Source organism: Drosophila simulans, chromosome X, assembly GCF_016746395.2.
Source record: "Drosophila simulans strain w501 chromosome X, Prin_Dsim_3.1, whole genome shotgun sequence".
Taxonomy (NCBI): domain Eukaryota; kingdom Metazoa; phylum Arthropoda; class Insecta; order Diptera; family Drosophilidae; genus Drosophila; species Drosophila simulans.
The window spans coordinates 21,717,139-21,744,607 of NC_052525.2; the positions used below are offsets into that span (position 1 = coordinate 21,717,139).

At 40.2% G+C, this 27,469-nt stretch overlaps 1 protein-coding gene and 1 long non-coding RNA gene across 5 annotated transcripts in view; one reads left to right on the forward strand and one right to left on the reverse strand.

Annotated features, from left to right (window-relative positions):
- The first annotated feature begins 1,502 nt into the window (after positions 1-1,502).
- The window catches only part of LOC27209109 (chaoptin), a 205,707-nt gene continuing 179,740 nt past the window's right edge, over positions 1,503-27,469 (forward strand). For all 3 annotated transcript variants that reach the window (XM_016174293.3, XM_016174294.3, XM_039297059.2), the window contains exon 1: positions 1,503-1,916. The gene's annotated coding sequence lies outside the window, so the exon portion shown is untranslated. The remainder of the gene's footprint in view (positions 1,917-27,469) is intronic.
- Positions 21,540-22,969, reverse strand: LOC120285310. Of its 2 annotated transcripts, XR_005544578.2 has the most exons (4): positions 22,601-22,969; positions 22,441-22,548; positions 21,947-22,107; positions 21,540-21,884 (listed from the first exon to the last, which is right to left on the reverse strand). It is a non-coding gene; the product is annotated as an uncharacterized LOC120285310 (long non-coding RNA). The 2 variants fall into 2 exon arrangements; XR_005544579.2 differs by lacking the exon at positions 22,441-22,548 and having other exon boundaries at positions 21,541-21,884; positions 22,601-22,967.

The following is a 27,469-nucleotide window of genomic DNA, read 5'->3' on the forward strand; positions in this document are numbered from 1 at the left end:
TGTTAAGAATTTGTTTCCAAATGTTGCCACGCCCACTTTAGCGCCCACAAACCGCCAAAAGCTGCCACGCCCATACGCTTGCAAAGTGCTTTTATATTTGGTCATATTTTTATTAGTCCTCTCAAATTCTATCGATTTCCCATAAAATGTATTGCCACGTCCCTCCTTGCGCCCACAAACCGCCCAAAACTGACACGCCCACACTTTTAAACAATTTTTAATTTTTTTCTAAATTTATTCACCCATATCTATCAATATCCAATTATGGAATTTTGCGTTTACATTCCCATTAGCTGAGTAACGGGTATCTGATAGTCGGGGAACTCGACTTTAGCGTTCTCTCTTGTTTTTATCTTTTAATTTCTTATAGTTTGCTTTATCTTTATTTAAGATGCAATAGGATTATTTTTGTTGTGTTTTAAGAAAGTTATTTTAATTCGAAATATTAAATCATGGCCTCAAACTCTGCCTCACATATTGTTTGATTACTTGAACACTTGATTACATTTGAACATTTGCTAACATAAAATTTGTAAATAACATACCAATTACTTATCAGATTGACACTTAAAAACAGCATAGGTGTATACAAATACTGTGCTATTTTTGAGCACCCTAAGTGTAAAGGTTTTGTCTAAAACGAGCAAATACATAATTGAAAATGCCACTGCTAGATATTTCCTGCTTGCATAAGCTTTTCTGAGTTCGCTTATTAATATTGGCCCCGATTGCCGCCCCTCGTATTTAACAATTTTCCCGACGCCTGTCAGGGAGTAAGGCATCTATGACACATTAAAGATCTCCGCCGATGGACCCACTGTGTCCTCTGTTAGCAATAAATGCAAGGGGCAAGCTGACGACAAAATGGGTAGCGGCGTCAAGGGAAGTTGTTAAACAAACGAAAATGGCTACTGAAATAAATTAATCGGCATTATCTGGTCCAAACTTCCTCGCTTTTTGTCCCACTGTAAACCTATTACTCATTCATTATTCATTGATCGGGTTTTGAAGTTATGCAGATTGCTGGAAAGTTATTTACTGCCTTATCTTGGGACCAAACAGCTATTGACCAACTTTAAAATAGCATAATAGAACTGATTTAAAATAAAAAAATAATTAACGCTCGCCAGTAATTTGCCTCATTAATCGGGATTGCCGATTAATCGCAGTGCAGCCGAGCCGCAGCGTGAAAATAAATTGAACATCGAGACGATGCCACGCGAAGCGTCACTGACCTAACGCACACGTGAGCCAGCGGCATTGGCGGCGGCGTTAACAAAAATAGCACGCCGTGGAAATGGGAAAGCGGCTGCCCCCGCGGCGGGAATTTTCCTGGCGGTGGCGGCAGTGTCAGTACAAGAACGAGGGGCACCGTTGGCAACGACAACACCGCGACGTCGAATGCCGTTGATATGTTGCGGCAACAAGCCACTTCGGGGATGCTGCTGAGATGCTCGGCTGCAGCTCGTGGCCGCTCGTGCCGCCTCGCCAGGGAAAGTCGGGAAAAAGCCGAGCGACGGATGCAGTTGCCGGCAGCTGACGGCCAACGCCGAAAATCAGTCTTTGCGCGTTTTCCAACTGCTCCGGTCCAGCGAACAGGCGACGCTCGAATTTCGCACCGCAGACATTGTCGAGATTTGGCGAGTGCTAAGCAGTGTATGGGAAGCTACCGTTGTTTACCACTCGACTCCACTCGAAAATCAAAAGTGAAATTATTCGAAAAATATATCATAAGATACATGTACTTAGTTTCTGTGACTTGCCGCGAGTGTTGAATTATTTTTTGAGTGCTTTGTGCGGGTGCAGCGCACTGTTTCGGCTATATTTTGTTGGAGTTCATTGTGTGAGTGCAAATTAGGAAACGGAAAGTGCAGCCCTCCCTCCTCCAAATACAACACACGTGCCAGTTTTCTCGGGTGAGTGCCAATATACAAGATATACACCGTAACGGAACCGCAGTAACCACAGTTCGAGGCTTTTGGGAATTTTTTGAAAAAGCGGGCCAACTTTTTGCTGATGCACAGTTGTTATGACAGCGACAAATTGATTGATTGACGATGAGCGGAGCGGGCGGGAAATGATGAAACAAATGCCCGAAAAGGGGGATTTTATTAAATCATATTTTTTCAATAGTCCGCCAGTTAGAGAATCATGATAAATAAATGTACCGAACTTCGCAACTTGCAGTTTGTTCGGCGAGCTTTAGAGATCATAAATAAATAATTTTAAATTTATGTATCCTATTAGGTAATTGCCAGATCTGCGGGGTACAGGTTCCATAACGCCAACACATTTGTCACTTTAACCCGTGGACTTTTTAAAGTCAAAAGAATTGAAACAATAATTTTCTAATCCTCCAAACTAAGTGCTCTATACGCATGTATTGCCTCCCTCTATGAGCCGAACCACCTAAAAGGCTACTAAATTATTTAAAATAAACAGAATTTTCCATTTAATAAAATGTGTACAATCAATTTATAATTAAAATATATTTTTATAGCTCTCAATAACAAACTTTACCCATTAAATTGATGTCTGACATGAATGGCTTTAACAAAAACCGCAGCAAATACATTTTTTGGTTTGCCTAACTGATTTTCCAAGAAAAAGCTGTTTGTCTCTGGAAAATATGTCATGTCTTTTTTTCTCTTTCTTGTAAATAAAATGTATTTAATCATGAATTAATAACAGCGTTATTATACGTTGCACTTCAAATATATTGCTAGTATTTATTTATTTAATGTAATGTGTAATCTTTCAGGGGATATTGTAGATTTATTCGGCCACGTAGCATTAATTTATAAAAGTGCATCGATTTAACAAAATTTAATTTATGAATGTGGTTGCAAGTGAATTATTGTAGTGGTGTATTTGATGTATCTTATTGGAAAGCTTATAGTGGGCTTGGCACTTAAGGACATACAGTAACTATAACTTTGCAGTCTCTTTGCACTTTCTGTTTTAAACGCGTAGATTATTCAGTTAAATTAAATTTGGATGTTGAACAAAACAAATGTGCCGTTGAGATGCGTTATTTTGATATTAAATATTATTTAGAATGCTTGTTCTAAAACGCCAAAAGTACAGTCCGAAAATGTTTAAGTAGACTTAAGTGTCTTCGGAAAGGCTTATTCCGATTTCAGCAAGAAGTGTGTGGTTCTGTTGAACGACGCCTGGAAATTAATATCCTCCTTGAATTTCGAAAAAGCTGCTCTTTCGACTTTCACCCGAAATTTGGATATGGAAGGGCGTGTGTTGAGTAACAGAGTCGATTTGGCCAGGTGGGTTCTCAAGGACGAAGAACGCGGTGAAGGCGTAAAGCCGTGGCCTGGGCCTGTGGCACCTCCTCCCGGCGGAATGCAAGTGAATAACCAGCAAACAATGCTGAAGCTGAATAAATAAGCACTCGGCACCCGGCACAAGGAAAAATGACTGCAAATACAAATACAAATGGTAATGCAAATGGAAATGTTGCCTAATGCATTTTCCATCTTTTTCAGCTGTGCCGAGCAGAGTAGAGCAGAAACAGAAATACCAGTAGCACATCAAAAGCCAGCGGAAATGGACAGTAAATAAGTGTTTACAATTTTTTTGCTCCACCGTGCGCGGCCTTGTGGCATCCCCTTAGGGCCCCCCCCCCACTCTTGTACATTCGTTGCTCCTTTTCCTGGAGGGCACCGCGCATGAATTTCAGCGGAAATTGTGCAGACCCCCTTGAACAACCCGCGCCCTAAGCCACTGGAAATGAAATCTCAGTCAAAAGGTGGGTGAAGCAGAGCGCGGTGTCGCCGAAAAATGGCCAGCCATGTTTAGCACTGTTGAACATTACTTACCAAAGTGGGGAGAGCTTTTTTTGGAGGAACTTAAGAAACTAATGATCGATATGTCATGTCTGTGGGCTGATCAATATGATTTTCTTCAATTTAAGTGCTATGTTCCTGCTTATTTTTATATGAATTGACAGAACTCGATAACTCGAAGTTAACTTTCCTGATGGAAATCCAGTTATTTGAAAGTAAATTTGGCATAAAATATTTCCAAAAGATGACCAGCACAAGAAAAAACTTTTCAATATTCCCTAATTCTTTTGACGCCGACTGGTAAGCTAAAAGAGAGTATTCCAAATCTCTTTGTCATAAGTAATCACTCCGGGTTATGCTTATGTATGTATAAGTTCCCTGTTTGCGTATGGTGCATCTGTATTTTTGAAAATTCGGGAGAAGACTTTCGCTCGAAAATCATATTCCATTCGTTGTCTTTAAGCCTTTTCTATGTGCGATCTGCAGTTGCTGCTGGCGAGCAGATTTACTTTATTCCATTTGGCGAGATGAGATGTATTATTGTATCTGTGCGCTGCGCTTTTCATTAGCGAAAAAGAATTGCACTTGAATGCAGCAGCAGCCGGGACAAGTACTGCAATTACTGCATAAAGTACTTGTAACGAGGCAACTGCCGCTGCCACTGGAGCCGACTCTGAATCCGGACCTGAATCTGATGCTGAAGTTGATGTTGATGTTGATGTTGATGTTGATGCCAGCCAACGTCCTTCTATCTGTCCGCGTCCGCGTCCGCCCTCCCAGCCAGCAGCTCCCCGAATGCGGCGCTAATTCAAGGCAATTATTTGTGCCACCCGCCTCATTGCACAGTGGGGCAAAATAGTCGGCGGGGGGCGGATGCGGAGACTGTGCTCACGTTAGTGCCAGGACATCGACTTAGTGTCCTGGGATTGGTAATTGCATTGCCATGGATACGCCAACTGCGTCTTCGAGTGCATTACTCGTAGACAACCAGTTGCATTTGCGTAGGTGGCGCAATTAACAAGTGTTGCTTACGGCACTAAGCTTGGCTTACCCTTAACTAACTTAAGGCTTGCCAAGAGCGGATATTATTTATGCGTACTCATTCGAACATATGCATATCAATATCTCATTCGGAACCGTTTCCTTTTTATATTCTTAATTACTCTACAGTGCCACAATACGTGCCACTTCATTTCATTTAATTTGCTTATTTGTTAGGAATATCCGCTTTAGTTATAGACTAAGTCTCATTTTTAAATTTCATTAAAGCCCCTCGTCCTCACTACCGCGCGCCCCTATCGCTCCCACACATTTAAGTACATTTATTCATATTGCTATGTGGGGAAAGTGTCTCAGGCTTAGCAGCTATTCACTCATTTGCCATGTCCGTTTCCGCCCCACAGTTCCAGCCCTTCCTACCAACAGACCCTTCCACCACGCCTCCGCCTCCCCCGGCCAGTTAATGCACTTATTCATTAAACTAAAGCACAAAAATATAAAAATAAATGAATAAGAGAAGTGGCGGATGGTGGGGGAAACGGGGAGTGCGGAAAAAATAGGCGGCGAGAAGGCGCAACAAGAACGAAAATGAATGAAATAAAAAATGTAAACATACACAAGTACAATGCAAATTAAAGCAGACAGCAAAGTGGCTGCGCTGTGGGGGCGGGGGGTGTGGTTTTGTGGGAGCAACGGGCTCACAAGGGCTGCGGTGAAGGGGGGTGGGGGTAGGACTCTCTCCGAAGAGGCAATTCATTAGCTTTAATTTAGGTAAATGTCCTTGGTCCTTGTGGCGTTGCCTCTTGCGGTGAATGTCGCAAATGCAACTAAAATGTTGCGGTTACCGTCATTTCCACCCACAGCCACGCCCCCAAACTGACACACTTGGCAAAAACATGCACCTGGACTTCTAAGTGCCTCTTGTTTCCCCGCTTAAAATAGGGAATATATTCTGTCGCCGGACGTTCTTAATGAACTGTGCAACTCGCATTTTAAGCAATTAAGCAATAGGAATTTGAATTTTGGAACGCCACTGTCCTAGCTTAAATTACGTCGATATCTTCCGTTTTTCTCAGTGCATGTGCGAAACTTGCTTAATATTTAAGATGGCCTCGCAAGCGCAAAAGCGCAAGTGGTTCGCACAAAAGAGTCGTGGAGCTCCTCCCCCTACACTGTCGCACAAATTGGGTTCTGCGGTGAATTTCGATTATTTGGGCAAAACCGATTCACTATCAATCCTCTGATTTCTAGTAACCAGTGCCACCCAACTGCCCAACTGGTATGGGACGACTGTTAAATATATAATTACATATAATATATAGATTAAAGGGCGTCAAATCAGACGTTGATTCTTGACTCCAAAATTAACCGACTTTCTAAAGTGATTTTGACTGGATTGAAAAGGGTGCCTCGCATTCGCAAACACAGGAATAATCAGCACTAGCAATTTCATGTGGCTGAAACATCCGCATTACAACCAAAAGTTCTCCTTTTTATACCCTTTTATACACCGGGCCTCACAGCTTAAAGAACGCATTGGAAGCGGCTTTTACGGATCTATAAGAGACACGTACGTTTTGAATCGATATTTGAGTCGATATTCCTGAGTTCCTGAGTCGGCTTCTATGAAAATTACCGGAACAGCGAAAACAAATTGTTCCAAATGGTAAGACATTATTATGGTGCTGCCAAGGTGAAGATCGCTATGCCAAATTAATTTGAAAATGAACATATGTAACTATTTGGACAGTGGAGTTTCGTTGCAAGGGTAAATGCACTTCGACTAGTCTAGCCTGTCTTCCTTCTTTGTTTGGCACTCCTTCTACACTCCTTCTACCGCTGACCACCCACCTAAGCGCCCCATTGTAGCCCCGTCCTGCCCATTTAAATCCCCTCTTTATTCATCAGCCGTGGATCCAGCTTCCGTCTCCTTGCAGCCCTGACATTGGGGCATTGGCATTCGTTGTCATCGGAACGGGAGTCCTCGGTGAAAGGGGTATTGGCTGGGAGAGGAAATAAATCATTTCGAAAGGCACGCAGTCGGAGGGGCGGGGCTGCCTTCTGCCTAATTAGATAATGTCAGATGCAGCAGACGTCGGAGGACATGTCTGCAGCTGGCTTCCCGCTCGCACACACACTCGCCTGGCACTCTTGACCCCAATTAAATTTAAATTATTTGAGTGCTTCTTAAGCGAAACTAATTGTATTGACCGACGCATCTTCCTTCCGCTTAAATAACTCGAGTACTAGAATGCTTCACTCGCACATCTCCATTGTCTCAAGTGTCATGTGTTTTGCTTTATCCATATGTGTTTTTTGTGTCTGCGCTCTGGTTCAATTCAATTTGTCAAAGCGCTTGCACAAAAAACATAAACTTCAGTCGGCTGGCATATTAATGCGTCTCTGGCCGTTCATTAATGCACTGCGTAATGGACATGGAGGGCTTATCCGAGGACTGGGCACTACGTGGCCCCAACCACTACGTGTTCCCGCATGCATTTTGCCAATGAAGCAATCTATGTGGCTGGAGCTGACGGAAGTGGGCAAAAGGGCCCATAATCGGATGTGTCAACAGAAAATCAGCCGCACCCTGTTTTCCTTTTTCATCCGATTTTTAAGCATAGCCCACTGTATTCAAGACCGGAAACCAGATATTTGGTGGTTTGGTTTTGATAAAAAAAAAAAAAACGATAAGATTTAACATATTTTCAAACTCTAGACAGTGTGTGCAAAAAAAAAGCAAAAGGTATTCAAAATAAAATTTTATTGAACTTTAATTTTTCAGAAATACAAACGCGTTTTCTACTCTTTACTCTAATAGCATTCTAAAAATTTTAAAATTTATTTCTATGTGCTATAAACATTTTCCTGCATTTACAAACCGATTTTATTTATATTTTGGTGTTATTAGTATTTGACTTAAGTTGGCTATGCTTTTGTTTTGATTAGTCCCATTTAATAGATTAGCTTCTAAAAGCCGAGTCTTATATACCCTTCCTGTAATTGTATATTTACAAGAATACATTGTTATACTAAATAAAATCTTCATGACCAACTCAAAACATTATTTTCTATTATTTTCTATATGTTTTCCCATTGTTCCTATAATGGCGATATGAAATTGCATGAAATTTATGTCCCGTTTTGATATTCCAATGGCATCTATATAATATACTGCTCCAAGTCGACTTAAAGATAGCAAAATGAAAACGTTTAAAGAGGTCATCATTTACAAGAAACTTGTACAAAATTTGGGTTTAGTAATTATTTTTTCCAAGTGACTATCAGCGACGTCACAGATGTCGGTAAAACGCAAAAACTAGAAATTATAAACCATCACCCAGATGATCGGCCTTTCTACCCCGACGCCCCAAAATTATGGGCAATCACTTTGCATTTATAACCCTTTTTCAGTGGCACGCCTTGTCTTCTGCACCCATGGAATTGCTTTCGTTGAAATTACATATTTCGCCCGTCTGACCTTGGCCTACGAACTTAAATATGGGTTGGAATGGGCTAACGTCTTCCGTCTGGAAACAAAGAGCGGCAACTGTTGTGGCCACTCGAGGGCTTCAAATTAGTGATGGTAATCAATTATAAATGCCTTGGAGTAACATATTTGCCAGTCGTCTTTAATAAATTTATAGTGGGTCTAGAAATTAGTGGAGATTGCTATGCATGCAGGAACACCCGGAAAACTTGTCCCTTTCATCCCCTGCAATGGGATGTTCCTCATATATGTAGGTATATAATCCCAAGAACTGGGGACAAAAGAGTAGTGGAATTTTTGTGCCCCGGAACCGGGCAAACATTTGTTGCCTGATGACTTTTAAATTATTTTGCGGCATCGTTTCAGGGGTTTCGGATTTTCCTGGCTTGCATTATAATAAATAAGAGACATGAAAGTCCTTGTGGACTCACTCGGAGAAAAAACGGTTGGCGCAGGGATAGATTTGTGGCTTGCCCAGTGGCGAGGACGTATGTATATATGTATAGCTATACACACACGACTAAGATGGCTCTTTGAGGCTCATCGTATTATGATATGCTTAAACAGCACAAATCTGTTTCATAATTTATGGCTCCATTGGTAAAGTTTGTTAGATGGGAGACGTATTTAATGCACACAGTCGTGTCCGGAAAAGTGGTAGTTGCTCGAAATATACATATTTTCAGGAGTTTATAGTAACCAAACTTTTAAACACAAAGGAATAAGATTGTTCAATACTCATAAAAGGCAAGTAACAATGGTTGTAACTGAAGTGGGAACGTTTAAAAATGAGCAAGGATGTTATAGATATCAGTTGGAAATATTTATCAGCTTAACAATATTCATACTAATCTCGAAAACTCTCCTTAACCCATGTTAAATATTATTTTGAATGTTACACAGTTTGATTCTGAATACCACTGTGTTTAAACGTACTGAAGCATATGTCATTAATGGATAACAAAGCAGCAACGGATCGAAAGTTACCGAAAATGTCATAAATAAATATGAATTATTGGAGCCCAAGCAATGAAATACAGAGATCAAAAACTTAAGTTGTATATTATAACCTAAAGCCCATCTTCAGATCAATCTTGGCCTGCTTTAACGAAACGCACGCGCTTATATATTTTTATTTACCCCTTGTTTTTATAGTTACATTTCCGACTTCATGAGAATATACACATGTCCCTCTTTTGGCCTGTTTATGTGTGGAAATTAATGAGCTCTTTGTGGGGCTTAAAATAATATAATAGCTACAAACACCAACAAACTTTGTGTACGAAAAATGCAGAAAAAAGGACATGGGAAAACAAGAACAGATGCTTTGGCAAAAAAGGGTTTCAAACGGACAAGACAAAGCAACAGCACCACACAGACTCGAGTCTATCACTTCCGAGGTGGGCGCAAAAAGGGACAAAGACACATGTCGTATACGTCATATATGCGCTAATCAGCGACCCGAACCCTAACCCGGATAGGCAGCCGGATGCGGATCAGGACTCGTCCTTCCTTCATTGGACTGTGAACTGGGCACCGTGGGATTGAACTACAGATGCACTCTTTTTGGCTTAGAGAAAAAAAAACCTTGGCATGCTGCCTAGATATGAAATTAATAAAACAGCCGCCTGAAGCTCTTACATGATTAGGGCGCCACATAAGTAACTAGGAGCCTAGAGTCACTTTTAAAGCCGCATGTTCATTATTTCTTGAAATTATATATGATGATGGGCAATAAGTAGATGCGATGCCATCTCAATTTAATTAAATTACATATAAATATTGCACAACTTATGATAACTTATATCCACTGTTCTCCAGTTAAAGGCCAATTCCGACTTGTTTCTCAAACCGACTTGTGTGCCGTCGCTACGGAGGCTGCTGTTATTCGTATTTATTTTTTGTCATACTTTATGTGAGCTCACATAAGAAGGATGTCAACATAATTTAAACATCAAAAAAGTTTCTTTTTGTTTTCTCTTGTTTTATATTTTATGTTACGCTGCGTTTACGGCTTTGGGTTAGGCCGACCCCTTTATTCGCTGCTCCACCCTTTGGACCGCCTTCCCTCCATTCCCCCTCTCATATTTTTAACTCGTACCCTTTTTGTTCCCTTATGCTTTTGCCACAATTTGGATGCTGGAACGTGTGTTGGAAAACACAGGGAAAAACGAATAGATCCCTTTTATTTATTTATTTCAATATATATGATCAATTATTTTGTAATTATTAGATTCCACTTAGTACACCAACACGGTTATTTATTTTACATTTCTTCCTTTCTATATTAGTTATTATGCATGGTTATACAATAGATTATTATATCCGAAGTCTTTCAGGCGAACTCCAGCCCATACTCAAATTCAAGTGTTACAATTAACTCTAATTAAATTGAACCAACCAAATGTTATTTGTAGATGATTTTTTATCATTCGATACTCTTAACATGTCTAGCATGAGCTTGTCTTCATTTTCATCAATTATAAGGTCATCTACAACCGCTCAATTGTATTTTTATGTTAAGAGTCCAAGTGATTACTGTTGAATAAAACGGGGCTGCCTACGGCTATCCAATTTTCCTCTGTGCTCGAAAAGATAGCGGCCCAGACACGTAAGCCGGGTTCAAGAAGATGGGGCCTCTGAGTGATGTATGGACGGAAACGGAAGTGCGCGCACACGGCTGCCGCCTACTTACACGCCCACTTACGCAATTTCACAGTTGGCATATCCGCATGCATGCCTGTGTGTGTGTGCGTGTGCGGGGGTGTGTGAACGGCTTATTTACTTTTCGATAGTCCCCGATAGTGCCGAGCCCGAGTGGTCAAATCCTATTCAGACCGAAGACCGTGTTTTCTGAACTGGATTTTATTATTTTAATTTTACAGCACTGCGATTATTTCATTATTGTACGACAGTAATTATGTGCAATCTTTGCACACATATGCAAACAGATAGACGCACACAATTGAATGCAATTTTATCGCCGTTTCGCACGAGTTGGCACTTGGCCACGAATAACACTGAACTTACACAGATTTTGACTTTAGTGTGGAGTGAAACGTGCGCGGCCAAGAGGTCAGGCAGTCGTCCAATATCTGATCCCTCATATTTCGCTTAAAAATCGTACCTAAGGGTATTTTTAATAGGGACATACAAACAAAAGTAATGCCAGTCGTCAAAATAGGATACTATTACTTATATATTACTATATTACTTTCAGACTAAGAAACCAAGTCAGATTCCATTCTATATCGTTACTAAATTATTTATTTGTAAATCTATCAATGCAGATTCCCACAGTATTTTAATATAGATTTTTATATCGGTTAACCCCCATATGGCGCAACTCATACGCTAATTGAGTGGCATTAGCTTACTCCTTTTGCCACATTTTGACCTCACTGTAACCATCTATCCGTTTTGTTATTAAATTATATGCACCAAGGACAATTATAATTTTAATTGGGCTTCACAATGAAATGCAAAATTGGCCATTTGGCCACCCATCCAGAAGGGGGTGGAAAACTGTAAATAATTAGCCGATAACAGTTTATAAACACACAGTATTGTACCATAAAAAACGACATGTCTATTATTTGTTATCGAAATGCGACAACCGCCTTTGGGCCTGTTTTCATTTTTACTCGCCCACAATGTGTTGTGCGGGCGGAACCTGGCCGTTCATCAAAAGCCGGGAGAGCGGCTTTAATGCTACTCAAAATATGCAGTATGTGATTCTACATTCAAAAATTATTGAACGCGATTACTTGTTAGAAATGCCATAATTGTTACAGGAAAATCGCATTTAAATATATGCGAGCATTGCCCGACACTCGCCCTCTGCCAATGGAAAGCGACTGCAAAATCACTGAAAATTATCCAATATTTATTGGCCACAAAACCCCGAGAATCGAATGATAATGCCATATAATTGACAGCCGATTTATGTGACATTTGTAAATGGAAAGCAACACAGAGAATTTGTAGCCACCGTTTCTGTTTATTTTTCCGGCACATTTGTTTTTGTTGATTCAGATTCGTTTCAATTATAAATTTATAGCTTCCACGAAATCTGTAAACGCTGTCTGCTATGATTGCCAATTTTTTTGTTTACAGAAGCCACATAATGTGATTAGGGAAATTATAAAGAAGTAAAGACATTTCTGCGAAGCGCATATAACAGTGCAAATAACTATCAGATTAAGTCAATACATCAAGCAAATCGGAAAACTACTACTCTAAGATCGAAAATTCTAAAATCATTGATATATAGATCTGCATGTGGAAAAGAATTTAATTTAAAAAAGGTATTAGCTACAATAAACAATAACTTCAAAATCCACAAGCGCAAAGTCATCAGCTGCACATTTAATCATTAAATTGCGTCCTCTTGGAAACAATTCAGATATACATATGTACACTGGGAAAAATTATAAATATGCCTTACTGAGTTAACCTCATGCAATGTAATTCCAATTTATTATATGTCAGTTATCATGTTACTTAAGTAAAAATAAAAAATAATTTAAAGCTTAGTAATTTTATGAGTTGTTCGTATACATTAATTATTTTAATAGTCGATTGTGTGTAGTGGAACAATATGTCGACGAAATCGTTTACTGAAGTCGGCTGACGAACCCTTTAGTTAAAAGCCGGCACTTTCTTAGATTATTTTTCTTTCGTCTTTGAATCGCACTGCATTGGTTAAACGTGATTTGGGGAAATTAACAAAGAGGTGCCCCGGAGAGCTGAGTGATTAAATCATTGAATGCAGCCTGCACACTCATTCAGGCTGCGTTCATGTGCGAATGGCGTGAGTGTATCGATGATGCAAAACATTTCCGTCGCAAAACGCTGAAGTGACACGTTAAAATGATGCTTAAGTTGATGCTGACTCCTGATGCCTGTCATTTGCCTAGGCAGTTTTTAGGGAGGTGGGATTCCGATGCACAGGGAAAACCCTCACGGATACTCGATGCGAAGGAGTTTGCATACAGCTTGGGATGCCCTAGACGGTCTGCGAACTTGTATCTTGCAAATTGAACTTAGGAGAAGTAATCTAGACTGTGTTTAAGATCAAGGCTGTGATCACTTGGGCCAGCCGAAGAACGCAGTTGATATGATAGGTACCTGAGATTAACTTGAAAAAAATATCTCGAACCGAAAGGACCACTAATTGATTCTCAGTGTAGCGGTGGGTGTCGGGCAATGTGTGATGTGTGAGGAGAGTGGTTGCCGTGTCATTGACTCGCATGGCGATGTCCCCAAGTCGCTGGCAAGGCAAATATGTGTGTCAACTGGCAGTCGATGCCACAAATGCATTTTTCCCTTTGTTTCCCTGTATCTGTGTGCCTGTCTGCACTCACATTTGTTTTTCGCAGCCAGCTTGGTCGGTGTGTCTGTATGAAATTCCTTGCATAATTTCGCCAAAGCATCGCCATTTACCATTTGCCATCGAAGCTAAATGGGCGGCAAAGTGTGTGCAGCTTGTTCGGCAGCAAAATGATAGCAATTTAAGGGTAACTGCCACGAGAGCCACTCTGCAGGCCAGGAAGCGTCTTCGGTTGCCCAGGCCACTTTTAGCCAGTTCAAGTACTTCTCCTGCTTTTCCACAACAATTTTCACCAACGAGTGTGCCATACACATGTGCCCCCATAAGTATGCTTACTTATGTTCCCTAAGTTGGGGCATAATGCTGTTGGTACTCCACAGCAATGGATTCCCCAATGCATTGCGAAAATATGACGTTCACCGTGAGTCAGCTTTAGCTTGAAATTAAAAGACCGACAGAATAAAAATATGATTTCACTTTTTGCTGATAAGAGATGGAATACGAACTAATTAATGCTCTATAAACTACTATAATCGCAACACACTGACTTGGGAAATATTGGGGAATACTTTATTAGAGTATTTGCATGATGCTGCGAGCAAACCATTCGCCACGTCAAGTCTTATTATTATATTTTTTAGCTTTTTACATAAAATGCGCCTGGGCGGCGCCTTGGCAAATGACAGTAAGTGGTTCAAATGTGTGTTGCGCTGGGCCAAAAATGCTAACAAGAAAACTATTATCCGAAAGCCAATGGAAGGGCGGAAGTGATTTTTCAGGCAGCGCACGTTTTGTCTGGATTTTGCTTAGATTGCCAGGCTATGTATTCCACTTCTACGGCTTTTCTTTGGATCGTTCCTGGTCGATTGTTTTATTTGTTCACCATGCTCCTTTTGCATTTAATGACGTTGCCGGCGCCTCCTTTGCAGCTGTCCCTGCCACTTTTCAATGCATTTTCATTTATTATGCAAATTGACGTTTCCCCTGCTTATTTTCCGGAATTTTCCAGCTGACGGCCGAGCGTCGATGGGATAAAAAAATATTTGCCCAGTAGTCTTCCCTCTCCATGGAGCTGCAGTTTTTTTGGCAAACTAATTTGACATTGAAATTATGTGAAAAGTGTGTATAAGGTATATATTTTCTTCGCTCTGTTTCGCCACTCGAGCAAGCAAATTATGATAAAAAGATCTCGATAAAAGGCAGCATGAGCACACAGTGGAACTGAGGAAAATGCTGTGAAAAGTCGGAGAAAGTGGGAAAAACAATTCAGCGCAATGGGCGAATCTGTCAATTGATGGGTGGCGACTAAGATAAATTGCTTGGTCATGTTTAAGGCGTTTTAGGGGGTCTTCGGGGGGCTTTTGGGCAACTTGGAGGAAAGTTACAGCTGCTCTACCAGGAATTTTGAGAAATGATTGAAACTGTTAAAATTGAATTGAATGCGTCGTCTTGGCAGCTGAAAAAATATGAATTTTATGAAGGGAAATGCAATAAGTTTGTAGTAATTGCTCATCGTGTTAGTATTAACATATATGTATAATATAAAAATACCTTGGGTCAATATTATTGAATGCACATTAGAGGCAAACTGCCAGCCTTCATCCGACAATTTTACGAAAACTTTCATTCTTACATTAATTTTGTCAATTGATAAATGAGAGGCAATAGTTACACTCACCATTAACCCTCCCTGCCGTCGGATTGAATACATTTGGAATCAAAGCATCCAAAGCTTATTTTACATTTGCTTTTTGACTTTTGGCCAGCGCTGCCAGCTGTGCCCCCAAAAATCGACGTTATGTCAAACATTGTTTTGATTTATGGCCAAGTTGCCATTTGCAATGGCTTACGGCTCCTCTTTGCCTCGTCTGGCGCACTTTTTCGTGAGAAAAAATTAAATTTTCATTGATTGGCCTTCAGGTCACGCGGCCGGGCATTGTTTATGATCTGCTATCAATTTAATGGCTCTAGTCAATAAAATATTGAAAACCCAAACAGAAGATCCATGCAACCGGTGCCCTCCTCTCTCTTCACCTAAATTCATTAGACTTCTGTGCCCAAATTGAGCTTAAAATAAATATACCGTTAGTTTGAGATCATTATTCTGGAATATTTTCTGGAATAGAAATATTTTTCTATTTGTTGAGAAATGTAGGCGTGACCGTTTTGAGCGATTTGTAGGTGTAAGGGTGTGGCCAAAGTGTTTTTGGTATACCGATAGAAATTGACCAAACAAACAATAAAATATCTCTGGAAGCTAATTGCTCAATCTCAACATTCTAGCTTTTTTAGTTTCTGATATCGATGCATTCATAAGGGCAGTCGTACAGACGGAGAGACGGACATGGCCAGTTCGATTCGGCTATTGACCGTGATCAAGAACCATTATTCGATATTTTTTCATTATTTTATTAGTCTTGTAAATTTCTATCGATTTACCAAAAAACTTCTTGCCACGCCTACTCTAACGCCCTAAAGCCGCCGAACCGGTCACACCCACACTTTGGAAGAATTTTAAAATTTTTTCTAAGTTTATTCCCCGCAGATATCGCAGAGTTCGCACTAGCTGTGTAAGGGGTATCTGATAGTCGGGCAACTTGACTATAACATTCACTCTTGTTTAATCTTTGGTTTGTAGAATGAGTTCTGAGAAAGGGTTTAAGTACTTTTTACTGATTGGTGTAGGCTTTATTAAGAGCATTCGATTTTCTAGTTTTTCTAAACTCATCCGGTGCAATTTACGTGGATCCAGAGATGCGCTGTGTAAATATTTAAATCCAATTTGCATAATGTCGTTAACTCCGGCCATATGTCTTGGCATGTCTCAAGGTTTTTGCAATCAGTTCAAGCAAATAACTATATATCCATCCCATCCGGAGCTGCTATTTTTCAGCCCCGACCCCAGTCAACATCCCTTCACCCACTCAGTCAATCCGCCATTCAGCCATTTACCCATTCAGTCAGCCAGTCAGTCAGCCAGCCAGTCATTCAGACGGTCTGTCATTCATTCAGTGAGTCGCTCATCGAATCGAATAAGACAATTCATTCAACTGAGATAATCGAATGGTGGCAATCTGTGTACGATGCCAATGCCTCGATGTTGTTTATAGTTGTGTTCGTCGGATCGCATCTATGCCAAACTTTATAAAATAATGAACTCGTTGCGGGAAAAAAGGGGCTTAACTGGTGGAAGCGTTGAAAACTGAAGGTAGTGGGGTATAGAAAGACGGGGGCAGAAATGGAAAACATTTGCATTGGCTGTTTTCCCCTAAAATTATGGGCAATAACCTTAGAAGAAATAGGCATAAATTCCAAACATTCTTGCACTTCAGTGCGCTTGAATGGAATATACGTGCAAAAAATGAAGGAATCCACACCACTACATTGTAAGGTCGCTTTTAAGAAAGTCAACTGATAAATTTTGGTTGTTTCGTTGAACAGACAAATGTGTTTTTCTCAAGCAGAAGAATGTGCCATTAGCTCTTTAATACCTTTGCTTCCATTCGCAAACGAAGGAAAATATCTGGTTGAAAAAAGCATTGTAATCCTGCTCGGGATTTCGGTCTCGCCAGGCGCTCATCGCGGAGTTATGAATGAGTTTATTTGCATTTGACCGCTGATTGTTGACTAGACGCCACACTTCATATTTAATACCACTTCGAGACATCTTACCCAGGGGATGCCACTCAGCCGGTTCACCTCTGAGCCGCTCCATTTCGTAGTCTATTCCTCTTGGCCACACTTTGCCATTAAATGCAAATCTTGAAATTACATGTGTATTTATTTGCCACAAGTATGTAGGGTATGGGATGCCGGCGGAACCGGGGAGCTGGTCGACACCGAATGATAAACAGATGCAGTTGCATCTCGCCGGCTGAGGCAGCGAAAAAACGTATAACCAGAAAACTCAGACAGACGCCGTCGTCGACATTCTGGAATGTAATTTTAGCTCAGGGAGTAAACTGCGAAACTTTCATATACGACAAGTGCAAAAATAGAAAAAAGAGGAGAACGCCTTTTGGCGAAAAGCGAAGTTTGGAATACTCTTGAGAATATTGTTCGTATCTTTTATGATCTTTTAGATATGTTTAAGATCTTCGATTTATTAAAAGAGCCGTAGTGCATTCACACTTTTGGAATAAATGAATATATACACATTTAGCTTGTAGGGTATGCAATTTAATATTGATTTATATACATATTGAATAACTCCATAACTTTGTAACTTACAACACATCAAAATATTAATACCCTCCGCTAGAGAACATGTGTTCGAAAGCAGGAAAAAGTTTCGCATGGCAAGTTTTTTTTTAGGTACACTCATCAGACCGTATACATACAGACATGTGAAAGATACATATATCCAGGGGCGAAAATGCAACAGTTTAAACTGGCAAAAACAAATGCGCACAGATGCCAAAAAACACCCACATGCAAGGGAATGCGAATGTGAATGTATTCATTCTATATGCATGGAGGCTCACAGAGCGTATCACTGGAATTCTAATTTGCAAGCGAAATTGAACGGAAATGGCAATTTTCAAAGTGAAATGGCAAACGACGACGTCGGCTGAGACGACAAATGCAGCTGAAATTGCGACTTGTTGACAGGATGAAACTTGGAACGGGCGCGTTTTCCCCAAAGGGGGGTGTTTTTGGGCTTGGGGCTCCTCGTATTTTCCATCTGCCCCCATGCCCTATTCCTCCACGAGGACTGGTAATGTGGGGAAATCTTGGTTAGCCACCTGGGCGTGGTCTCATAGCCGTTGTATATATTTCAAAGGAGCACCTGCGACAAATTCACCAAAGGATAATGACAATTCGGGCGAGTACTCAATAAGCAACAAAATGGCTGAATGGCACACAGAAAACAAATTGTAAGTTCTTAAAAAGTTTTGTGGACTTCGGCTATAATGCCTTGGCTACCTTAAGATACTGGTTATCCCGGTTATGAATAGTTACTAGTTTGCCGAGTTATGGAAACACATTAAGTTAAAAATGCCATAATTGGCATATTAACTTCCCTTTCGAAAAAAACATTGTTTTTTTGCGGCTTTTTGCCCAAGCCGACAGTCTGTGGCAATCTGGCATTTTTACAACTCATTTAACAAGGCGTTGGCTTCTCCGCCCTCAAAAAACAGTAACCGCAAGGACGACGATGATGACGACAATGAGCAATTTTCCCTTCTTGGGAAACTCGTCCTTAAGTTTTCCTTTGTTTGGTGGAACGACCAGTTGATTGGAGTGCCTTTCTATCTTCCTGGGCATTGTTTCACTATTCATTTGTAAAGATTTGCCTATTTTACGCGCACTAAATCGGAATCGCTCGCTTCAGTGCTCTCCAGAATACAGTTCAGTCATAACTAGTTATTAGACAAATTAATGCCCATATCCCTTATAACTAATAACTCAATTTTGAGTGGCCAAATAATCACAATCCCTTTCGGGACGTAGTGTTTACCTGGGGAGACCTTCAGCTTATATCGGGCTGAAATTCCACCCTCGGGTACCGAAAGGACGGAACCTTCTTGTGCTCGAATAAAGACATCTTGTCGATTACGATTTGCATATTCGACTTCATTAGGCTTCCACCAATTTTTTCCTTCTGTTTTTTTTTTGTTTTGTGTTGGGTATTTTTGGGGCCTTAGGGTATCTTTTTAGCCAGTTCATCGTGGTGGTCAGTCGCCGCTCAGAGTTGCCCAGCCATTTATCACGAGACCCCAAAATACCGACCCCAAAATGAACCGCAAGTCGGGCGAGGGACTCGCCAAGGGATCTGGCCTCTAATCTGCGTCTTGTTGGCAACAGATTGAAATTTATTACGCATAAATCTAGGCATTCATTTGCACCTGCTCCTGGTTTTCGACGACGCGTCGCTATGCTAACTATTTCCGCGGCCAGGAAGAACAACAGCTTTTCCCAAAAGGGGAAGGGTCGGAGGTGACGGTGCGTGCAGCTACGCACGGGTGACAATCGAAGTAACCGGTGAAAGACGACGGAATAAGGAACAAGGACGACGGACGACGGACGACGGACGAAGGACGTGGCGCAATGCGAGCGATTACAACACCACTCTGTCCAATTTACACCGTAGAAAAGAGCGAATGCTGAAAGGAATTTAGAAAAAAGTTGGCGCACTAAAAGTGTATGCGAGTTTTGAACTATGCGGGCATTCTTCGCGGAAAACTGGTTTATGCAATAAGGCAACACTTAGGCAGGTCGACATTTAAAATGCCAAGCAAAGTACTCGATACTTGATAAACCGCCGATTCTTGTGCGAGAGGAGTGGTAGTAGTTGTGTAGAGAAAACCGAATGAACAAGTGAAGAGAACAGTGAATAAAGAACTTTGTAGAACCCAACAAAACACTTTATATTTAAATTTATCCTCATAAAACATTGTATGCGCTTATTAATAAATTCCTACACTTTGTGTGACCGCAGATGTCACAACATCATATTTATTTTAATTAAAACGAGAGGACTTACAGAATTGTTTGAGTAAGTGTTCACTGTGGGGGAGTAATGAGTATGCTGAGTATGGTAGGTGTGCATTGTCCAACATCTGCGGCCACCAGAACTTTGAGTTTTCGTCGTTTATTTCAAATTTATCCTTTTGTTTACCTTGTTTATCTCGTTTCATTATTAGAGATCGTAGTTGTGTAGAATTGTCAGACGTCGATAGTTATCGATGTTTATCTTGCGACATCTTGCCACACCGCGGCACCGCGAAAACTCCGCCGTGGAAATGCCTAGTGGCAGTGCCACTTAGGAAGGAAAGCAGTTGGTAACAAGTTTTTAAGAATCTGAAGGAAAATCTAAATGAAAGAGGAGTGCAAATCAAAAGATAAGAAAAGGGGCTGGCTAGCAGTAAAAGAAGACTGTATGTATGAAATTTAAAACAATCATTGTTTAAAACGTAAGATAACTTTGTGTAAGCCTATAATCTATTTGAAAGATTAAAATATTGTTATCGTTAAGTTAAAATACACCAATGTAAAACGCTCTTAAAAGGTGGAAAATGCTTACAATGCACTATGGTCCAGAATTCGATTTTTTTGGCATAAAGTCTAAAAATTGAGCTACAGACTTGAAACTTTGTACATTTGTTGTTAAATCACAAATAGTTTGCACACAAAATTTTGAGTCTGTGCGACCACGCCCTCTCTTGCCTCCCATATTAACTACTGGTATGACTCAGGAGTCAACGAAATTTCTTTTTTATTTTTCTTAATAAAAGTGTGTATATTGTTGTTTTAAAAATAATCGCTTCCTCTTCTTCTTCTAGTTCTACATTATAAATTTTCGAATCTGAACTGGAATCAGAATCAGAATGTGAATCCAATATTTTGTCTGACGGATAAGGTTTAAAATGAGACTGTATTTCCAAAAGACTTATTACTGCTTTCGGAAGTGTTTTTTCCTATTTTTCTCTCTCGTTCTTTTAAACAAATTGTTGAAAATATCACTCATCGTGTTGATCCGACTATTTTTCCTGGCATGTGATAGTCGGTCCCTTTTGTAAAGTTTATTCTCTCAATCAGATGTTTATCACTTCACCTTTAAAAGCTCATAAAACGATTTAGTGAAGCTTTCGGTCAATTTTGTTTTTGGTTTTTATTTATATGATCAATTTTCTATTAGAAAATAATTGCTAAAGGACGATATTTTGACATAAAAATTTAGACTTTATGCCAAAAAAAAAACGAATTCTGGACCATAGTGCAATGTTAACACAGATGTAGAAGGTATCAACTTTTTTTCTGAAAGAGCTAACCCAGATGTAAAACATTTTACGCGGTAATTAATTAATTCCTACATGTATATAATTTTTATTTAGCATTTCTTTTAATTTGTATTTTTTAGTTTAATATATTTTATTTTAAAATGACAGGCAGAGCAATTTATTATACGAATCATATTAAATATAAACTCTACTTCATTTGAATATGGTGACTTATCCCAGTTGAACATTAATATTTGGTCAGGAATTTCACCAGTTCAATATTTGCGGTGATTCCATGCCAGCTGTGGCCCTAGTCGGTTTTCATTAAACACTACTCCTCCCAAAAAGCTTCTCTTTAGCGTGAGTCCTTTGATATCCGAGCGCCCAGGACGTGCTGCAAATGTGCTGATGAATGGGCACTAAGAACTTATAGATGTGCCACGGGTGTACAAGTACGAGATACTGATACCCTCTACTAAATGGTCTTTAGCTCTAGATAATTAAACGTCGAGTATATTAAACTAACTTAAAGTTAGTTACTATGAAATTTAAAAAAAATCTTTCTAAACCAATATTTTGTATATATTGCACACTCACGTACCTATGAACCTAGTTCGAATACGCCTTTTATTTCTTCGCACCATCTGTTTTGGGTAGAAATGTGAAGAAGCTATGACGAAGGGATTCGTAATTTCCAAGTTGCTGCTGGCCGTAACATGAGCAGAGCCGCTTGATACGCACAATCGATGCCGGCAAGATAGGCTGAAATTCCGATTATTGACTTAAAACTCAGACACTTTAGCAGATACACGGAGGGCCATCGCCAGTCAAAGTCTTAAAGAACTCCACATTACAACAACACAAAATAAAAACAGAAACCATCATTCAAAATCACATAAACACTTCGATTTGTATGCGAACAGAGGCGCCTCTTAGCACAGTCTGTGCCACAAATCCATGACTGGATTTGAATAAATACAAATCGTTTAGTAACTGCTTGGTTGAAATAAACAAAGTGCTAAGTGCACTTAAATACACATAATTACTAATGTTATACAGTTTTGGATAAATCTAAGTCAAAGTAATTATTCTTACCTGAAGGCTATTTTAGAATAATGTAGCATACGCCCACGTAGCATTGAACTTGAGCTCAAGTTCGATTTCAAACCCTCATTTATTACAGAAATTGTTTTGAATTCTTGCCTATGGCCTTCAATGAAACTCGCGACCAGAAAAAGTATGTCTCATTGCTTACCCCTACGACATTTGGCTATGTCCAAATCCTTCATAGCAGCTAGTGGATGAGGAGTATAAACTATTCGCAGTCATCTCGTCGGCAGTTGGTGGCTGGTAGAGTCAAATAAGAAGGGTAGCAAGCTCTCAATGTTTTTCATGTCCCGATAGTCGACTATTTGTAAGGACTATTTGCTACGACCGTATAGTTCTATTTTGTTCCTCGCTCCATTACTTGTTTAGTTCAGCTTCTAGTCTTATGATGTTTCTGGCTCTGTTTTGTAGTTCCTTGTTTCTTATGCACTCTGTGCGTCGTGTGCTAGCCTGCTAGTTTGCTTCGCCGAAAGTTGGTGGGAATGTCAGAATCTTGGGAAAGCAAACGGCAAATGACACTAATACCAGGGCATACCAGGGCATAACCGGGCAAAGAGCTGTCAGTCAATGTACCAACACAAAGACATGGTGTCTGTACGTATGCACGCGCTAAAGCCTGTGTGTTTGTCGGCGAACTTTCGAGCCCCCGAAGGCGATGCGTTAGGTTCGATACCCTCTCGGAGGGGATGGTCCTACTGGTGTCAGATTTTATATGAAAAATACCATCGCATTTAAAAGAAAATAATTAAGGTATGCATCAACAACAGTGAAGGAGAGCGGTATTTACTGCATACTTTTAGACACCTTCACAAGCCATGGCACTATGGGGCATTTGGCCTGTTTTTTTACAAAAATTAATAACTCCTAAACTATGGGAGATATTTGGATGAATTTTTTTTTATGTGTTACATATGCCCCCAGGAATATTTTGGAAAAGTGGGCGTGCCCCCAACTCCGCCCCAATTTTTATTTTTTTTTTTTTTTTTTTAATATTATGTTTTAAAAGTTAATTTTTAATTTTAATATTGTATACAAATTTAAAATCGTCTTCGTCTTTACAATCAATAGAGTCTGAAGAATCGGTGTCAGGTTCAAATGCGCAAGCTAACATTTGAAATTCAAATTTTGAATGACTTCTGGTGGAAGAGATAGTCGCTTATGTTTTCGTACGCGCCGCTTTATATTTATTGATGATATTATGGGATATTATTTATATTTGACCTGGCTGGGTTCAAAAAAAGAATTTGAAGTATGTCTGCAAGATCCAGCAGGCCGCGCTTCCGTGCAGCTAGCATTGCAGCTTGACCCAAAAGACGTTCGTTGTGGTTCTGCGCCCATACAAGTTCATCTACTTGCTGTCTTCGGCCACTAAAACTTTTTAAATAATATTACGTTTTCGGGAATCCAGCTAATTTCCTTTCCTTTTTATTTTTCTCTTTTACCTTCAGGACTAGGTGTTCTTCTAACCACTTTGAAAAAACTTTCGAAAATTCATATATTTTTCGATTGCATTTTCTCCAATTTCGCAAAAGATTGACTGAAAACATTCGTTATTATTACTATTCGTTAATCGTTCATTAAAGTCTAGCGTGCTATCAGAAAAATGACCACTAATAAAAGTGCAAAAAGAATTTTCCTTTTGACGAACACCCTTTTGCTTGCGCCACATTTCCAGCAGGGCAGCATTGGCAATCGAGATATTGCTCCCTAAAAAATGAAATTTCTCAAAAACCCGCAAAAAACGCACATAGAGACTACCTGATATGAGTTAGGAATTGAACACACTAAAACATGGATATAAGCACGTACTGAACAAATTTGAACAAATTTTTGTAGCTCTATTCAAAGTTGAAATTTGTTTCAAACAACTACATGTTGACACCACTTGCTAAATGTACAAATTGTTGGAAATAGGCGCACACAATAAACAATATATTAATAGCAACACATAATAAAAACCTAAAGATTGATTATCAATTTCAAATTATACTCTTCTTCGTCTTCTTTTTAAATTTTAAGACTTTGAAAGTTAAGCTAAATTCTGGGCGCATTTCAGCCACATCGTATATGTTAGTAACAGCCGACTTTAACAGCTGTTATTATAACAGTACACTGTTAAAATTACTTTTGCCGTCTATAACATAATAGTTTAACGTATTTCCAATGTATTAATACTAAAATACTTCAATTTTGCATACGTGTGAAAAACACATTTTTGCAAAAAAAACAGGCCAAATGCCCCATAGTGCATGGATGGTAAAGAACTTAATTTTAAAGTGAAACACACAAGCATTGCGTTCGATTGTGAAAAGCAAACAGAAGAACAAAGATCCAAGAAGTCCAAACCAATTCTCCCAGTGCTAAATTTTCGCCCATTTTCCACTGACAGTGTTGTATATCATGTAAATAAGGGCACTCGAAACTTCGATCCCCAAGGCTTGGCCTTATTTCAGCGTGTTGCTCCTTCTCGTTTCGCCGACTCTTTGCCAGGGTCTTGTTTTTTTTTCTATTTTCCAGCTCTAATGGCGTGTTTGGTGCTCCGTTGTGTTGTTGTGCTGACTGTTGTGTGACCTTCGTTTACGTGTTTGGCAAGTTCATTTTTTGCGCGCAAGTAAACTCACAGTCCCACAAGTAGTTGCAAGTGATGCCGAGTGCTCGGGAGGTTGAAGTGAGTGTGTGTGCGTGTCTGTGGCATGCGCCCATTATGTTCCCTATATGCTTCATAATATGAACTTTGCGTATTTCCTTCGACGCGGGTGCAAACATGTGTAAGAACTCTGACAAATGCTTGTATGAGTATAAGCATATAAATATAAATAAGTTTGTGTGTCAGCGGATAACTTGTTCCTCACACAAGCGGGTCACACACAGTGGTGATCAGTCTAATAGCGCCTTGCATCTAAATATTCAATTTAAAGGGGCGCTATTGTTCTGAGCTGCTTCCAATTCAGCATGGGTTAAAGGATTGCCTTATGATGGCAACTGAGAATAGATGTTGGGTGGGTGTATTTCGGAGCGTAATTTGCACCTGGTGCTATTGTCATGCCCGTGCTTGTCCGAAACACACGCGCCGCCTTCCTTTGTTTGCATACTTATCTGTCTCGGTGTCGCTCGCCGCACTCTACAACCTAATTTGGCCGCGTTCTGCGCATTTCTTCATTTTTCATGCATGCTAATGTGTAATATTTTGACAGGCGTTTTCCATCCACCCACTTGGAAAGGCCACCCGCCTAAGCCAGCACCTCGGATGGCCCACAAAGTCAGTAGACAGGCTGTCTAGGCTGTTTACAGCTGCGTATTATGGCAACATGACTTTGGCATTTCCCTCCCTCCGGCCGGCGTCCAAGGCCTTTGCCATTCTACGCTTTTACCGCTTTCACCATTTTCCTCTTCCCACCTTCCCACCTTCCCACCTTCCCACTTTATATGCAAATGTGTTTGGCTTACGCTCGTGCTTAAGTCAAATTTATGGGGGATAACTTTTGGCTAGAATTTTGACCAATTGTGCGACAAATGTTTATTAATTGCGGTGGTCATTTCGAAAGTCCTGGACGTCCCCCGTATTGGCTGCTTGAATTCACATTATTATTGTTATCATGTGGCTTTTGATAAATGGGAGCAATGCGTGGAAAGTTGGATACCTTTTGGAGTCAAGTTGGAGTGGTGCCCAGGTCCGCACCACTCAAACGTACTGAGGCCACAATGGGTAATTAGTGGAAACTTTCATTTCAAGACTGGTGTAGCTCAATCAACTGAAACTAAATATTGATTGACCTACTTCAAGGCGGCACCCCAAGGGTTTTTAATTCCCACGGATTGCCGTTGTTGTCGTACGTTAAGAAGCAAAGTCTTCGGCAACAGGTAACCCCAGGCTCCAACTTTTCTCATTTAATATTTGCCAGGGATCTAGCCCAAGTTTGAACTTTCCTCCGCTTTAATGTATACACAGATGCCACACGCACCCATATGCAGGGCGCTCATATGCAGAATTTCGCGAACACTCGTATGTACGTCCGTGCATATGAAATACCGCATGGTGTGGAGCCGCCGTCGGTCCGCTTTGCACAACTGGCGGGAGAACAACTGGCAAGCTGTTCATGGCTGACGAACATTTCCATAGTTTTACAGCGAAATTTGCTTAATCCGGGAGAACGCCTCCAGCGGTTGCACACGGAATCTTGGGCCGGAGTCCTGGAGACCCGGATTCTGAAGACGGAATGCAGTGCAGGCCGAGGGGGCGACTGACAGACTGACGGGATGAGGATGACGGCAGATATGCCTTGGGGGGCTTCTGTAAGTCCCGGGTTAGGCCATTTCATTCCATTTCCACTTCCATCGCCATTTCATTTCATCCCATTCTCCGATCCGCCATCGCAGTTCGACAAGGCCAAATTCAATTGCATTTGCATGTGTGGATGGGTGGCGTGCATGTGGACGGGTGGTGATGCTCCACATCTCCCTTTTTTATTTCGCATTTTCATTTTCTTTTGCAACTGCAGTGCCACTAGAGAAAAAGAAAACTGGCGGTGGGTAAGAAACAAAGGGATTGACAACGACTTACAGCTGTGTTCATAAAAATAGCAGTGCTTGACACCTGCGAGTTTAAGATAAAACATCCTATAATTTACAATTTTAATGGGCACATTAGGTATTTAATATTAAACAATTTAACAAATTTTTCACATTTATTTCTTCTATAGTTTCGAAAATACAGATTAAAACAACATAATAGGCAGAATTTCTGGTGTTCAATAATAGCAGTGCTATGAAAAAATTCTTAGCTTAAGAACTAACATTCTTTTCTCCTGGGAGCAGTGCTGTCCTCTACCCACTAAAATATAATTTTTTTTATTAATTGTCCTTTTCAATATACATATTAACTCACTTTTTAGGAAATATTGATAAATTCGGGACTAATCTAATGAACAGCCTTAAAGTTGTGAATTTGCTCAAGAATGTAAAGATAAGAAGAATAGCTCGAAAAACTAACGGGACTTTCTTTTTTTTCTATCTACAC